The sequence below is a fragment of the Helianthus annuus genome, chromosome 13 (genome assembly GCF_002127325.2).
Source record: "Helianthus annuus cultivar XRQ/B chromosome 13, HanXRQr2.0-SUNRISE, whole genome shotgun sequence".
NCBI lineage: Eukaryota > Viridiplantae > Streptophyta > Magnoliopsida > Asterales > Asteraceae > Helianthus > Helianthus annuus.
Genome location: NC_035445.2, coordinates 51,563,449 through 51,578,415, shown reverse-complemented (window position 1 = coordinate 51,578,415; position 14,967 = coordinate 51,563,449). Strand labels below are relative to the sequence as shown.

The window sequence follows — 14,967 nt, the reverse complement described above, 5'->3', positions numbered from 1 at the left end:
TCCGATGCAAAAACTTGAAAACATTCTTCTCGAAAAAGATTACACTTATTACATGCGCACGAATGAGATATCGAACGAAGTTGAAGATGTCTTCTTTATTCACAAAAAATCATTCACTATGTGGTGTGCCTTCTCGCATGTGCTAATGATTGACGCCACCTACAAAACAAACATGTACAACCTGCCATTTGTTCAGGTCGTAGGCATGACGTCGACAAACAAATCGTTTACGGCTGCTTGTGCGGTAATTTCCGCTGAGAAGTTAGAGAACTACCTATGGGTGTTGCAGAGGATCAAGTCTATGCTGGTAGGATGTATGGAACCACGCGTGATTTTAACAGACAGGGATTTTGCGCTAATGAACGCGTGTGAACAAGTTTTTCCAAAAGCGCATAAGTATCTTTGTCGGTTCCATATTCAACCAAATATTAATAAGAATAGCAAGAGGAAATTCTCTGACAAGGAGTGGAAAGAATTCGTACGTACATTTTGGACATTGTGCGAGTCTACGACTGAGGAAATATACAGGTATAACTTGGAAAACCTTGAAGCACAGCTGAAAGAAGATGGCCGTGAACGTGAGTATTTGTTACATAATTACGTTCAAATTTTATATAATAACAAAAACTGACTATTTACGTTTTTTAATTTTAGAGGTTTTTGATTATTTGATGAAATCCTGGTTGGATCCGTACGGTGAAAAGTTTGTATCTTGCTGGATTAACAAAACTATCAACTTTCACCAAACTACGACCAACAGGGTTGAGGGCATCCATGAAACACTAAAAAGTCACTTTCCAAGTCATCGCAACACACTGGATAAACTTGTACTGTATGTTGATCATGTTGTTGATAGACAATACGCCGAGATTAGAACTAGCTTTGAAACAAGCCTCCGAAAAGTGATGAAGCACCACAAGGATCAGCCCATGCTTGCATATATTCTCAGAAAGGTTTCAATATATGCGATTGAGCTTTTGAGTATAGAACTAAAACGTAAGGAAGACGGGTTGAGAGCCTACGGTGGAAGCTGTGGTTGCCAACTTTTTACCAGCTGTGGTTTGCCATGTGCCTGTCGTTTGGAAAAGATGGAAAATAACGGTAATTAATATTTTTGACCTTTCTCGTTATGATTTTGCCACCTAATTTGTTTTCATCCACAGGTCAGCAAATCCGGATCACACACATAGACGTGTTCTGGAAGAAGCTTGACTTCAAGCATGCAAGGAATAACATAGAGGATATCAATGTAGACGCAGAATTTGAAAAATTGAAACAACAGATCGATCCAACACCCCCTCAAGTGAAAAGGAGCTTCTTTGAAAAGTTTCAGCAAATCCTCAATCCAGAGAACAATAACAAAAAACCTCCTGCTGTTCTGAAGAAAACTCGTGGTCGCCCAACATTGAAAACGCAGGAACAAAGGAAGGTTGAAGCCGCTAGAAAAAGCTCGTACATTCCGTCGGAAGAAACTTGGGTCGAGGCCTTAGACGATCTTCCCCGTCACAGCTCGTACATATCATCCGAAGATTCTAGAAGACAAAAGAATACCAAACCGCTCAACCTACACCCTGATTTCCCGATGATCAAGCTCGGTCCTAAGACGGATATAGCGATCCGCAACTACGCATCTCAGATTCCCAAAGTGATCCATCCATACATCGTGAGAATAAAGGACGTGAAACCAGATGGTCATTGTGGGTTTCGATCGGTGGCTGTTGGGTTAGGAGTGAAACAAAATACATATTTGATGATCCGGAAACAACTTATAATGGAGTTACGTATGAACGAATCGCTTTGGAGGCAGGTTTTCGATCCGGAAAACATAGGACATTATGATGCGCTGGTTAGACGGATCGATTTCAAGGGGGTGGGATGAGCAGGTATCGAAAATTACATGACGATGCCTGAGACGGGGTTTCTTATTTCCCAACGATACGATGTGATTGTTCACACCTTCGACATTCGTGGGAGCGATACAATTTTCCCTCTGCTGGGCGGGCCAAACGAAGCTGAGCAACCTCACCTGGTGGTTGCGGTTGTGTTCGTCGACGATGGGCATTTCATACATGTAGAGCTTGGAGGTTGTTATCCAATGCCTCCCCCAAACCTACCCTGGACAGAGAACAGAACAGAGCGCGCAGCAACCTGGCATACATTATACAGGGATCAGATCAACGCGTACGAAATGCTTACGTATCGTCCCCCTGACCTTAATGTAACCCCATATGTTCACGATGTATGTTAAATGTGTTTAATAATAATCACGTTTGTGTTTGTTCAATATATGCGTTACATCACGTTAAAAACGAAATGTCACCGACACGACCCAATCAGATTCAATACGCACTTGTACGACCCAAAATGACAATATACATCATAATACTACAATTAATGAAAAAAATACGTCATGTACATGTACGGTAGGCGGCTGATACACATAACACTACTCATAGGAGTACTTGTGCTTTTAAACCAAAATGATACGATATAATGGAATAAGACATCACACGTAACCGATTTGATCCGGAACTTGCATTATACTCCATATATATATTAAAAAATGATGTATAATGGAAAAAGCATAACATTTAGACTATTATCGACGCGTTTGTGAATTAAAAACCACTTTAAAAAATTTAAAAAAGGCCCAAAGCGCCCCGCTTTGACCTAAGAGGGGCGCTTTGCCCTTAAACATGAACCGAAGCGCACCGCTATGGCCAAAGCGGGGCGCTTTGGTCCCTCGTTTAACCTGAAGCGGAGCAGCTTCTCCCCCATTTCATCACCAAACACAACACACACACAAAAGGTGCGATTACACACACTTAGGCGAAGATCTACTTTTTCCAGATTTCAAACGCTATTAGGTACGATCGAACTTCATTTATTGTTTTGGTTCAATTATTATGTTTGATTTGTTTTTGATTTGGGCGGTTTTGATCAGATCTGGGTTCTGTTTTTGAGAACGAAGAACCAAAGGCGCGGAGGCCAAAGTGGGGCGCTTTGGTTCATGTTTAATTTTTTTTTTCTATTATTTATTTAATATTATTTATTTGTTTATTATCTTTTATTTAAATTGTTTAATAATATTATTTGTTTATTATTTTTTATTTAAATTGTTTAATAATATTATTTGTTTATTATTTTTTATTTAAATTGTTTAATAATATTATTTGTTTATTATTTTTAATATAAATTGTTTAATAATATTATTTGTTTATTATCTTTTATTTAAATTGTTTAATAATATTATTTGTTTATTATTTTTTTTACATTGTTTAATAATATTATTTTTTTATTTAATATTATTTGTGTATTTGAGTTGTTTAATAATATTATTTGTTTATTATCTTTTATTTAATATTATTTGTGTATTTGAATTGTTTAATAATATTATTTATTTATTATCTTTTAAACGTGCAGGGATGGATTCCGATGACGAGATTGAGCATATAGAGGATGAGGGAGAGGTGGGAGAGGAGGTATGTCCGTACCTGCAGTTTTCGCAGGGGTCTCGGGCGAGGAGGAGATGCGCTAGGTTGCGCACCATGGAGATTGGGGGGCATGTAGGGATAGACTTGGAGCTGCTGAAGACCGTGGGAGAGGCTGCGCGGACGCGTGATATACTTGGACTAGATACTCCTTGGTCACGCCTCTTTCAGACAGCGATGGAGGACTCGTACCGTGAGCTTATGGTCGAGTTTCTTTCTACGTTTACATACGCGCCGCATCCGGCGGATAACGTGGAGAACCCGAATTTTCCAATCCACGAGGTTACATTCCGTCTCGTCGGTCAGCAGTTTGTCATGAGTGTGCGGGAGTTTGCTGTCCATACAGGTTTGTACACAGAGCCCGAGCTTGATACTGATTTATATACGCAGGGGGTTAGACAGATGGACAGGAAGACGCTTATTAGTTTCTGGAGGGCCATTTCCAGGGTTCCCTTTAGGAAATCCTGGCAAAAGGCCACCACTATTAGAGACCCCTTGTACCGATACCTGCACCATATTATCGGGTCATCTATCGTGCCGCGGGGTACCAGCAGGGAGAAGGTCAACCTCAGTGACCTTTTCTTTCTATACTGCCTACTTCGCGGCCAGACCTGCGATCTAGCAGGCTGCCTGGCAGATTACTTTGCCACAGCATACCACCGGCAGCTCCGCAGGAAGCTGCACGGTGGCTCATACATCACCGCTATTGCACGCTCGCTAGGGATCGTGCCCGAGAGTGATCCGGAGCTGTCCGCGCTAATCTCGTCGACTACGTTGGGCCGCTCGTCAGTATCTAGCATGCAGATCACCCGTGTCTTTGAAGTTGGTCTGAGGTTCAAGGGTCGTGACGGGCTGATTTGGCAGCCGGAGGTGTTGCCGGAGGTCATCCTGGTTGTTATTGAGGTGAAGCCTGGAGTGTTAGCCCCTCCTCATGTTCAGGAGGCCGCTCGGCAGGCTCAGCTACAGGCTCTGGGCCTCGATCAACCTCAGGGCGAGCCTCAGGCTCAGGCTCAGGCTCAACCTGTATTCGAGGATCCGGCTCAGGAGGAGCACGTCGAGGAGATCCCGGTACCACCAGTTCAGCCAGCTCATGAGCCGCCACAGTACCCGCAGCACGTTTACGCTGACCTGCCTCCGGCAGCGCGTGAGGTGGCTCGGGACTTCGACCGGCGCCTCAGACGCCAGGGCGCACACATTGACTGGATCGTCGAGACGCTCGTTGCTCTACGAGAGCTCGCTGGGTTGCCTCCATTTCCCCTCCCACCGTCCCCACCGCATGAGGATTAGTACCTTAGTTTTGTTTGTTTAGTGTTTTGTTATGTATTATGTACTCAGTTGTACCTTTTTGTTTTGTATGTACAAACTGATATATATATATATATATATATTGCAGTTAATCTTCTATTTGTATGTAATGACGTAATTATAAAACAACTATGAATTATATGTAATAAAACTCAAATAAAATTTTTTCCTCCAAAAATCCCTACCAAACTAATACAACCAAAAATCCCTACCAAACTAACCCACATCCCACCTGTTTCCAAAAAAAAAAAAAAAAAAAAAAAAAAAAAAAAAAAAAAAAAAATCCAAAGCGCCGCGCTATGGCCAAAGCGGGGCGCTTTGGTCTTGGTCAACAGACAAGGACTGAGTCAGTCCTTGTCTGTTGACCAAGACCAAAGCGCCCCGCTTTGGCCATAGCGCGACGCTTTGGATGTGCAAAAAGACAAATGGCGTGTGCGAATAGACCAGGCCTAATCCAATCATGAAACTAATATATTTCAAAGCATCGTCAAGAAATATCATTAATAAAAATGGCGATGAAAGTGTATGTTAATCGGATGTCCCAACCGTCTCGTGCAGTTCTCATCTTCTGCAAGTAAGTTATCTTCCTACCTTCATTTATAATTTCATTAGTAGGTTAAATTTTATTTACATGTGACCGAGTACTATGAGTACTACGGAGTATTGTAGCTCATACTTGTTGTCTAAGTTATGTTTGTTATGTAGTTTTTGGATGTCATTTGTAGGGTAAACGGGATAGATTACGAGGAGATACTAGTAGATATCTCAAAGCACAAGCATGTTGCCCCCGAATATAAAGGTTTTACCCCCATCCTTATTGATTTGTGATGACTTAGGGCTCATTTAGGTGACAACTATTAGGGGGTAAGGAGTGGAGGCGGCAAACGGAGATCACCGATTCGGCAATGGGCGGCAAACCACTGCCAACCCCATTGCCGCATACAATGTTGACGAAATTGGGTTAAAATCGGTGATGCTTTACCGATGCGGGAAAGGAGAAAGGAAAGAGAGAGGGGGGTGTGGGGTGGGGTCCATTCCAATCTCAACCAATCACATTTTTTTCCTTTTTTTTATTTAAAAAGTTTACCACTTCACCAAATGTTTAAACCATTGCCAACACTTTTCAGCAAAGTTTAAACATTTTTGACTGATTGACATGGCACGCTCTAATTAGTTGGTTTTTTGGTTTACCACTCCAAAGTGTTTAACCACTCCTTACACCCTTAGATTTGGATCAGGCGAACAACAAATAAATCAAAGAAAACACATATTGTTTAGTCGAATGTAATCGTATTATTTCAATAGTTGAATGCTTCAAGAGAAAAACTGAATGATTACAATATTTTCGACTAATTAGAATTGAATAAAAAAACAGGTAGGTCTTCAACTCCAAATTACGGGGGTGATTGTTGGTAATTTACGGACTTGAATTTGTTTTGACCCATGATCATGACCATCTCGGTTTTGACTTAACTCTCAATCTTATTAATCAGAAAATAAGTCAACTGATTACAGACTCTCAAACCATAACTCGATTTCTCTGTAGTCTGGTCTCTTAATAATGTCTAACCCTAACTTGGTGGCCAAGACATTACAATATTAATTATAATGTAATTAGGAAACTTAACCTACTTGTTAAATTTGGTCCCTCAAGTTCACCGACTTGTAACTTGATCTCCTTCGTCACCCTTTCCCATCACCGACTTGTGATGAGTCGGGAATTACCGTCAACAATCACCCCCCTTAATTTCTAACTCGAAATAGATAGGTTCTAACATGTCTTCTTTGTCTTGATTCTCATAGAACTCATCTTGATCTTCTAGTTGTGTTTTTTGGCTCCTTCCTAGCTCGAACATTCTTGCAACCTTGTACCCGACTAGTTCTTTTCTCAACGACTCGTCCTTTGGTCATAAGAACTCACAACACCATTGACTCGGCTGCGATCTTGAGCAAACACTCGCTTTCTTAGATCATTACACGCTCCCACAAAATTTAGGCTCATCTTTGATTCAATATGTGGCCAAACCCATACTCATTTAACCCGAACAATATCCCTTGATTAAACCAACTTGTTCAACCCAATCACTTTGAACCTTAGTCATCCAAATCATCACCAAAAAATCAACCTCTATATTTAAAACAAACACAAACCGTTCGGTCCGCAACGACTTATCAGAACCGTACTCATTTGCTGACAGAAACCTGGTAAAAAAAATCTTGAATTGAACCCGCTTGTCAACCCAAATAATAATCAACGTTTTTAATGGTTAAACTCGAACTTGTTGAACCAAAAAAAATAAACCAACTTGTTTTATTTTAAAACATTGCAATTTTTTTTTAATTGTTTAACGTATTGCTATCACGTATGCACGTGTGCAAAACCAATTCCCTTTTAATGCTTTGGGCTTTTGAGATTTGTGACTACGGATGTAAACGAACCAAACGAACACAAACAAGGCCTTGTTTGTGTTCGTTTTTTAGGGAAATAATTATGTTCACGAACGGTTCATGAACACTTACCGAACGAGATTTTATGTTCGTGTTCGTTCATTAAGAAAGTGAGCGTGTTCACGAACAATTCACGAACACAAATAAATTTGGCGAATGCGATGAAGGATAAAGGTGGATAGCACAAAGAGTAGCACTCGAACTTGAATTCCTTATTGTGGAATGAAGGTAGATCGTCTTCGTCGATGTAAATAATAAGAAATGAAAGTGAAATGGTGCATAAAAATGTGAAATAGGGTTTTCTAGTTTAATTCTTAGGGTAATAAATAAATATAGGTTTAATTATATAAAGAGTATAGATAAAATATACGAAGGTACAAAAATCTTTCAATAAAACACAAACATGCGAACATAAACGAACGCAAATGAACGAATGTTCACGAACATGTTCACGAACACCTTACCGAACGTTCACGAAACAATTGAACGGACGAGACCTTTGTTCATGTTCGTTCATTTAACTAATCGAACGGAATTCCTTGTTCGTGTTTGTTTGTTTATTAAACGAACGAACATAAACGAACTTCCCGCCGAACGGTTCACGAACTGTTCCCTGAACGTTCAGTTCGTTTACAGCCCTATTTGTGACACTAATTCTTTTTTTGCTTGTAATTTTAAACAATCACAAAAATCAACCAAGCTATTTTAGGCTTCTTGAATTGACGAGTCAACACCAAAAGAAATCAAACCAAGGGGGTGTTTCGCCTAGCTTTTATTTTTTGGCTTATGCTTATATTTTAAAGTAGTTTATAGCTTATTTTCTATCATTTGATAACCTTTTTTTAAGTGTTTGGATTAGCTTATAGCTTATTTTCTATCATTTGCCCTTACACAAATAAGGTTCTTCAAATAAGCTAAAAAATCATCTTCAAATAAGCTTCTTCAATATAAGCTAATAAGCATAGGCTTAAAAGCTAAACCAAACACCAAATTAAGCTTATTTTGTAAAAAAAGCTAAAAAAGCTATAAGCTTTGTTAAAAAAGCTAGGCCAAATACTCCCCAAGTTGTTTGACTTTTTTACAAAACAACCAATCAAATACAACCAACCTTGATTAAGACTATCTCCAATGACGTCCTTGTTAGCTGACACATCATATTCTTATAAATCCCTATAAATCCTTATAAATTCTTACAAATTCTTAAAACCACTCAATTTCACCTCAAATCCTACAAACATCTATAGATATCCTTACATTTTCCATATCATCACATATTTTTACTTTTAATTTAATTACTTAAAATTATTAATATATATTTTGTATGTTAGTTAATTATTTAATTAATATAACTACACATTTTTATCGGTTAAACGTTTGTGAAAAAATAAAAGTAAAAAGAATATAAATGATGGTCAAAAAAGTAAAAAAGGTTGTCTTGTTAAACCTTATCTTTTACGTCTCCTTCAGAAGGGTTTAAGAGGTTGTCTAATGACAGTTAGGAACGGTTGTTGGCGCCAAAACTACAATCAACTCTTAACCGTCGATAAATGCCATTCTATGTATGTATATAAACAAAAATGTGGATCTTGTTCTAGTTACCAAGATGTCAACAATCTATTTCGTTTGTTGTTATCCATATTGTTGTGTTCTCACATTCATCACACACATTATTCGATATTGTTGATTTGTTGTGTTCTTGATCCCAACAAGTTTTCTAGTAACGGGTTCTCATTGTTAAAAAAACAACTTTCTGTCCACTCACATCGACACCACTTTATTGAGTTATTGCTCTTTATCTAACATTATATTTTTTTGAACAATCATTAACACATAAGTATGTTATCTAATCTTGTTTTATGCAGCAATAAATCCCATGTGTCAAGTTTCCACAGTAGTAGTTGATGGAAAGTTTAAGTTGTTTGAGAGGTTCTTTCTAAAATCACTCTTTCTTTATGGTTTCATTGTATTATTCTTTACATGAAGTAAAAGTATCATTTGATTTGCAGTCAGGCAATTCTTATCTACATATGTTGTGCATTTCCGGGAGTGGCTAGTCACTGGTGAGTGGTTTTCTTCTCGTTCCATATCTTGGTAGAAATTCTAAGCTATAATTATATTCATAGGTATCCTAATGATCCATTTCAAAGAAGTAAGATCCATTCAGTTTTAGACTGGCATCATTCTAATTTGCGCCAGAGTTCAGGTGACAATATTTCCCGTTTGTTTGTATAATATTTTTGTCAAAAGTATTTTCCAAATGACTTTTATCATTTATTTGGTTCTATTATAATTTCTTCTTCTTCCAGGCGTGCTTTTGGAACACCATCCTTGCACCACGACATGGATTACCTTTAAAGCACCCTCTAGTAGCCGAGGAAAGTGAGAAGTTACTCGTGAGATCGTTATCTAAATTAGAAGATAACTTGAGGTGAAAAAATATTATTATATATCAACCTGCATGGTTGTCAAGTTCTCGCAATTCTTCTTCAACTTTTTGGTTAATAAATGCAAAATTTCATATGTTTCAGCTTCTAAGTGAGAAGGATTATGATCGGATATTAAAACCTTATAAGAAAGTTGTTCAGTGGATTGAAGATACAAAGCGGGCGACTGCACCTCATTTCGATGAAGTTCACGGAATTCTCTTTAAAGTCCAGAAACGGCTTCGAAAGCGAATGGCTGTTAATTATAACGATTTGAAGTCAAAGTTGTGAGATCAGTAAGTTCCATAAGGTATAATGAATTCATGCTCATCTAATCTTCTTTACTCTCAGTTAATTAGATGCTTGTATAGTTCAACACTTATTGTTGTACAATTCAAGATTATGTAATCATCATTTGATTTGAGTTTGATAAATTGGATTTCATCCAGTATCCATGTTGATAATCGTAGGAAAGTGTGTCACTTATATTAATAAAATAATAATAACATAAAACTTACAATTTTATATGAACAAGATGACTCAAGCCTTTTTCTTCAATGAGAACTTCAACAATGCTCTTGACTCCAACAATGAACAAACAAAATCGTTGAACGGTCGTGTTCATCACGGGTCCCTTATAACAACTTTCGTGTCTCCTTTTGGATGTACCGCCTAAGGTTTTACCGGGTTAATAGTGTTTTGACTTTTGGAAAAAACCAGAGAAGAAGTTGGAACGGACTTAGAGAGTTCAGTCGAGTTAATATTGTTTAGACTCCCGAATCAGACCCGTGTGCGTATCCGGAAATGATGACCCACCACTCCGTGCCACATAGACCGCAACAACTAATCACCAAGAGCCCGTGGGAGTGCACCCCCTCACCCACACTATCTACGTTGTCAGTCACACCACCAAGTTCCAGACTTCGCGCACGAGATCAGATTTACAAAGGTGACTTGCTGCGACGCGAGTGTGCTAAGTCATCAAAGCGTCACATTGCGTCCGTGCCAAACGCAAGGGTAGAGGTAAGGTACTTGACCCGGCTTAAACGGTTATGCATTATTTATCGCCTTTTATATTAGTATTATTCATCACCGTAGAAGTACTGACCCGCATAGGTTCACTCTTTTACATTGGTGCCATCCGTGGGACGGAAAACAAACCGCACTTCGCCCTTCTCCACTGAATCTCAATATCCGTGTCTTGGATCAATGGTCTCTGGATCGTTGCTCCTTCGAGCCATATGCTGTACACAATTTTCTTTCCACAATGTGTAGTATACAACCCTTGAATATGTGTTTATGGGGGTTTCATACCTAATACACGCTTTTAGTCAATGAGTACAATCTAGGTTGCACAAGGTATGTCCCATAATGCATATTCTCCTTTCTTTTCCTGTAAAGGCTTGTCTGACTTTTTGCAGAAGTCATAAACTAAGTTGGGGAACATGACAAAAAAGGGGAATAAGCAACCTATGACCGGAGGAAAGTTATTCCAGCCAACCGCAACCTATTTCCCTTTGTCAGTACCTGTGAAGACCGCTCGTCATCGGCGGAGTACTCTTGCCCATACATATTGAAGACCAAAGATAATCAAGTACATCTGAATGAATCCGGTTTCGGACCGGTAGTTATTTATGTTTATTAGTTTTTGGTTAATGGGTCAAAACAGTTTACTGTTTTATTATTTGTGTTTAGAACTTGGGCCGGAGGCCACGTGATGTATATGGGTCAAACAATTAGTAGTCCAGTAGGTTTAAAGGTTTGGGTCATATGAGGTTTGGGCCATGTTACATGAACCGGCGTGAGTGAGAAGGTATAACCGCTTATACGGTTATTGAGGGAGGAGACGTACCCCTCTGTTGATCGACGCACCCTTTCACTCACACCCATTCGTTCGGTATAAATACTTGGCTCCATCCTCATTCTAAAAACAATTTGTAATGCAAGTTTATGTTTGTTAGAAGTTCAAGTTCGTTCAGATTTGTTTACGGTTAGTGTTATTATCATTCAGCAAGTTCTATTAGTTTGATTCATCATGAAGTATTGTAAAGGTTGTGGTTTGTTCGAAAGTGATTGTGTATGTGGTCACAACTCAATCCGTTCCGACTGGTCCTGGGTTTCCGATGACGATGATACCAACATTGGTATCAGAGCCAAGGTTTAACAGGAACAGGAAAGGGTTGTGATAATGATGGAAACCGTTTACTAGGAGACAAGGGAAAATCGGTTGAGACCGACTACGGTGTAGATGTTGTTCGTAGTGGAAAGTGCGGCCGGGCGGCGGAAGAGATGAATGAGTACGCGCAGGGGAAGCCAACCATACGAACCAGGAAGTCACCGGTAAAGAAGTTTCCAAAGAAAATGGTTCCAAAGGGGTTTGTGAAGAAGTCCGGAATGAAGGCAAGTGCACCGGTGGGAAGACCAAGGAAACCGGGAATCCGTTGCTTCAAGTGCAAGCAATTTGGTCATATCGCCTCGATTTGCCCAAGTAAGTATGTTAATTTATCGCCATTACCGGTTGAAAGTGATTATATGGTTAAGGATACATGTGGCGGTAAATGGGATTCGATTTGGGTTGTTGATCCTACATACAAAACACACATGACGGGAAACCGGAATGTGTTCAAATGCTTCAAAAGGCATTTTGGGTTAGTGACAAACGAGAATAGGAAGGATTTCTCGTTTGTGCATGGTATTGGAGAAGTTAGAGTCCCGGTGGATAGAAAAGACAAAACAATCCCATGTGTAAGTTACGCTCCTAGTCTAGACAAGAACGTGTTAAGTCTAGAACAACTGTTGTTTCAAGGAATTGAAACAGTTACAATGGGGGATACATGTTTACTAAAGAAGATGTTTGGAAGTCGCTCGAAAGGGTTTGATATTTATGAAGATAAGTCGGAGGTCGACTTAGAACAAGATTATCTCAACACGTTTTATGATAATCTTGGTGTTGATAACGGGTACAAGAAAGAAAAGAAGGAATTTAAAGAATGTTTGGAAGACTACTACGAGAGGGAATTCGAAAAGGAAAGGAACAAGAAAAAGGCGTACGGTGAAAGTTCGAGGGCAAGAAAGAAATCGTTTACTCCAAGAAAGCAAAGAAGGCGCTTTTAATATACATCGAAGGTGAAAAGGATAATCCGCATGAGTCAAAAGAAACGCTCCGGGAACGAGCGTTAATTCTTTCACAACTCAAGGAAGACGTTATCGAAAAGAACATGATCATTGAAAGTTGTGTAGAACCGAAAGATCTCATAACTTTGCACGAAGAATTAAAGAATCATCAAAGGTTCTTCGATGCTCCATTCGAAGAGATTTTGATTTGGTTCATTTCAGATTTTCTTGGAATCGTATGTGAAAAGGCAATGCCACCCGAGTTGATTGATGGCAGTGAACTTAGTCTAATCTTGTTACATCGAATTGTAAAGCTTAACGGGGGATTCAAGGAAGTAATGGAAAAGAATTTATGGGATGTGATTGTGGCTAAGTATGGTTATGAGCCGGATGATGCATACGAAGTCAAGGTTGCCTACATTTACTACTTGGAACTAGTCGAATGGTATTTCGACTTCATGAGGAAAGAGCGTGGGAAAAAGGCAAACATCATGGCTGGAAATTCTAACAACAATGGTTGGCTCGAAGAATCAAGTGATGACGAAGTGGTGGTCAAGATAGAGGTCACCAACAACTGCAAGGAGTAATCAAGGCTGAAGATTCGGATGTTCTTGCTTAGGGCGGTGAATGAAGACCAAAGATAATCAAGTCCATCCGAATGAATCCGGTTTCGGACCGGTAGTTATTTATGTTTATTAGTTTTTGGTTAATGGGTCAAAACAGTTTACTGTTTTATTATTTGTGTTTAGAACTTGGGCCGGAGGCCGCGTGATGTATATGGGTCAAACAATTAGTAGTCCAGTAGGTTTAAAGGTTTGGGTCATATGAGGTTTGGGCCATGTTACATGAACCGGCGTGAGTGAGAAGGTATAACCGCTTATACGGTTATTGAGGGAGGAGACGTACCCCTCTGTTGATCGACGCACCCTTTCACTCACACCCATTCGTTCGGTATAAATACTTGGCTCCATCCTCATTCTAAAAACAATCTGTAATGCAAGTTTATGTTTGTTAGAAGTTCAAGTTCGTTCAGATTTGTTTACGGTTAGTGTTATTATCATTCAGCAAGTTCTATTAGTTTGATTCATCATGAAGTATTGTAAAGGTTGTGGTTTGTTCGAAAGTGATTGTGTATGTGGTCACAACTCAATCCGTTCCGACTAGTCCTGGGTTTCCGATGACGATGATACCAACACATATTCCCTTTGTAAATATGACCCGCCAAAACCATATACGGAGAGGTTCTGTAGATTTGGATCACGCTATCGCATTGCGGGTCTTCGCTCCCTCGCGCCACATGCCTTCCGCCCTCGCGCTACCCCTTTCGAGCCAGCGGATGCATCACTAATCTTTAGACATACAACCTTCGGATCTGGGCTTGTCGAGTTTTACAACTCCGGTTACAGATCTAATTCCAGCAACTAAAAACCTTCCAAACCGAAGGATCTGTGATTTTATCTCCAGCATATCTCTTAATAAATACATAGCTCTGCTTCTGAACTGAGTATCGGAAATGCGGGGTAACACGCGATGGTATGTAACCTCCCGGGGGAGACATTCTATGTTGTGCCATCTCCAGGACATAACTTTATTTTTGTCACGCTATTACCGCGGACGATGTTCAATGTCGTGCTATCTTTGGATGGTAACTTTATATGTGAAGCTCACATCGGCGGAGTACTTCTATGGTGCGCCATCTCGAGCGTGCTACTAGCTCGTTTGCGTCAACCATCCATGCTACATGTGCGGAAGCATCAGTCACTATTAGTTGTTAGTAATAGAAGTAGGAGTAAGTTGTGCGTGGAAACCACACATGACTTTCATACCAGGTACAAGACAAGGCAATGGAAGATTCTTTCTAGTGGAGCGGCGAACGGTGCCACCACATACCACATTGCAAAATTGGGGAATGATTATACGAAATCTAATGACAGCCGACTAGGTCAAACCCATTGCCTCTTAATTATTATTATTATTATCTCTCTTATGTGTACATGTATTGGTACTTATTTTATCACATAGCCTGACTATACGTCATGACTGTTAAATCATTGCTTCATGGCCCTTATAGAGAACAAGATATCTCTTATCTATAAACAAGCTCAAATAGTCACAAATAATCTAGTATGGAAGCTTTTGTTATTTGGTATAGAGAATGGACAGCGTTTGGGGTTTGAATCTTATTG

At 39.5% G+C, this 14,967-nt stretch overlaps 2 pseudogenes; one reads left to right on the top strand and one right to left on the bottom strand.

Moving 5' to 3' along the window:
* LOC110900828 overlaps positions 1-14,967 on the bottom strand; it is a 79,719-nt pseudogene that overhangs the window by 29,180 nt on the left and 35,572 nt on the right.
* Positions 5,306-9,978, top strand: LOC110897854 (annotated as a pseudogene).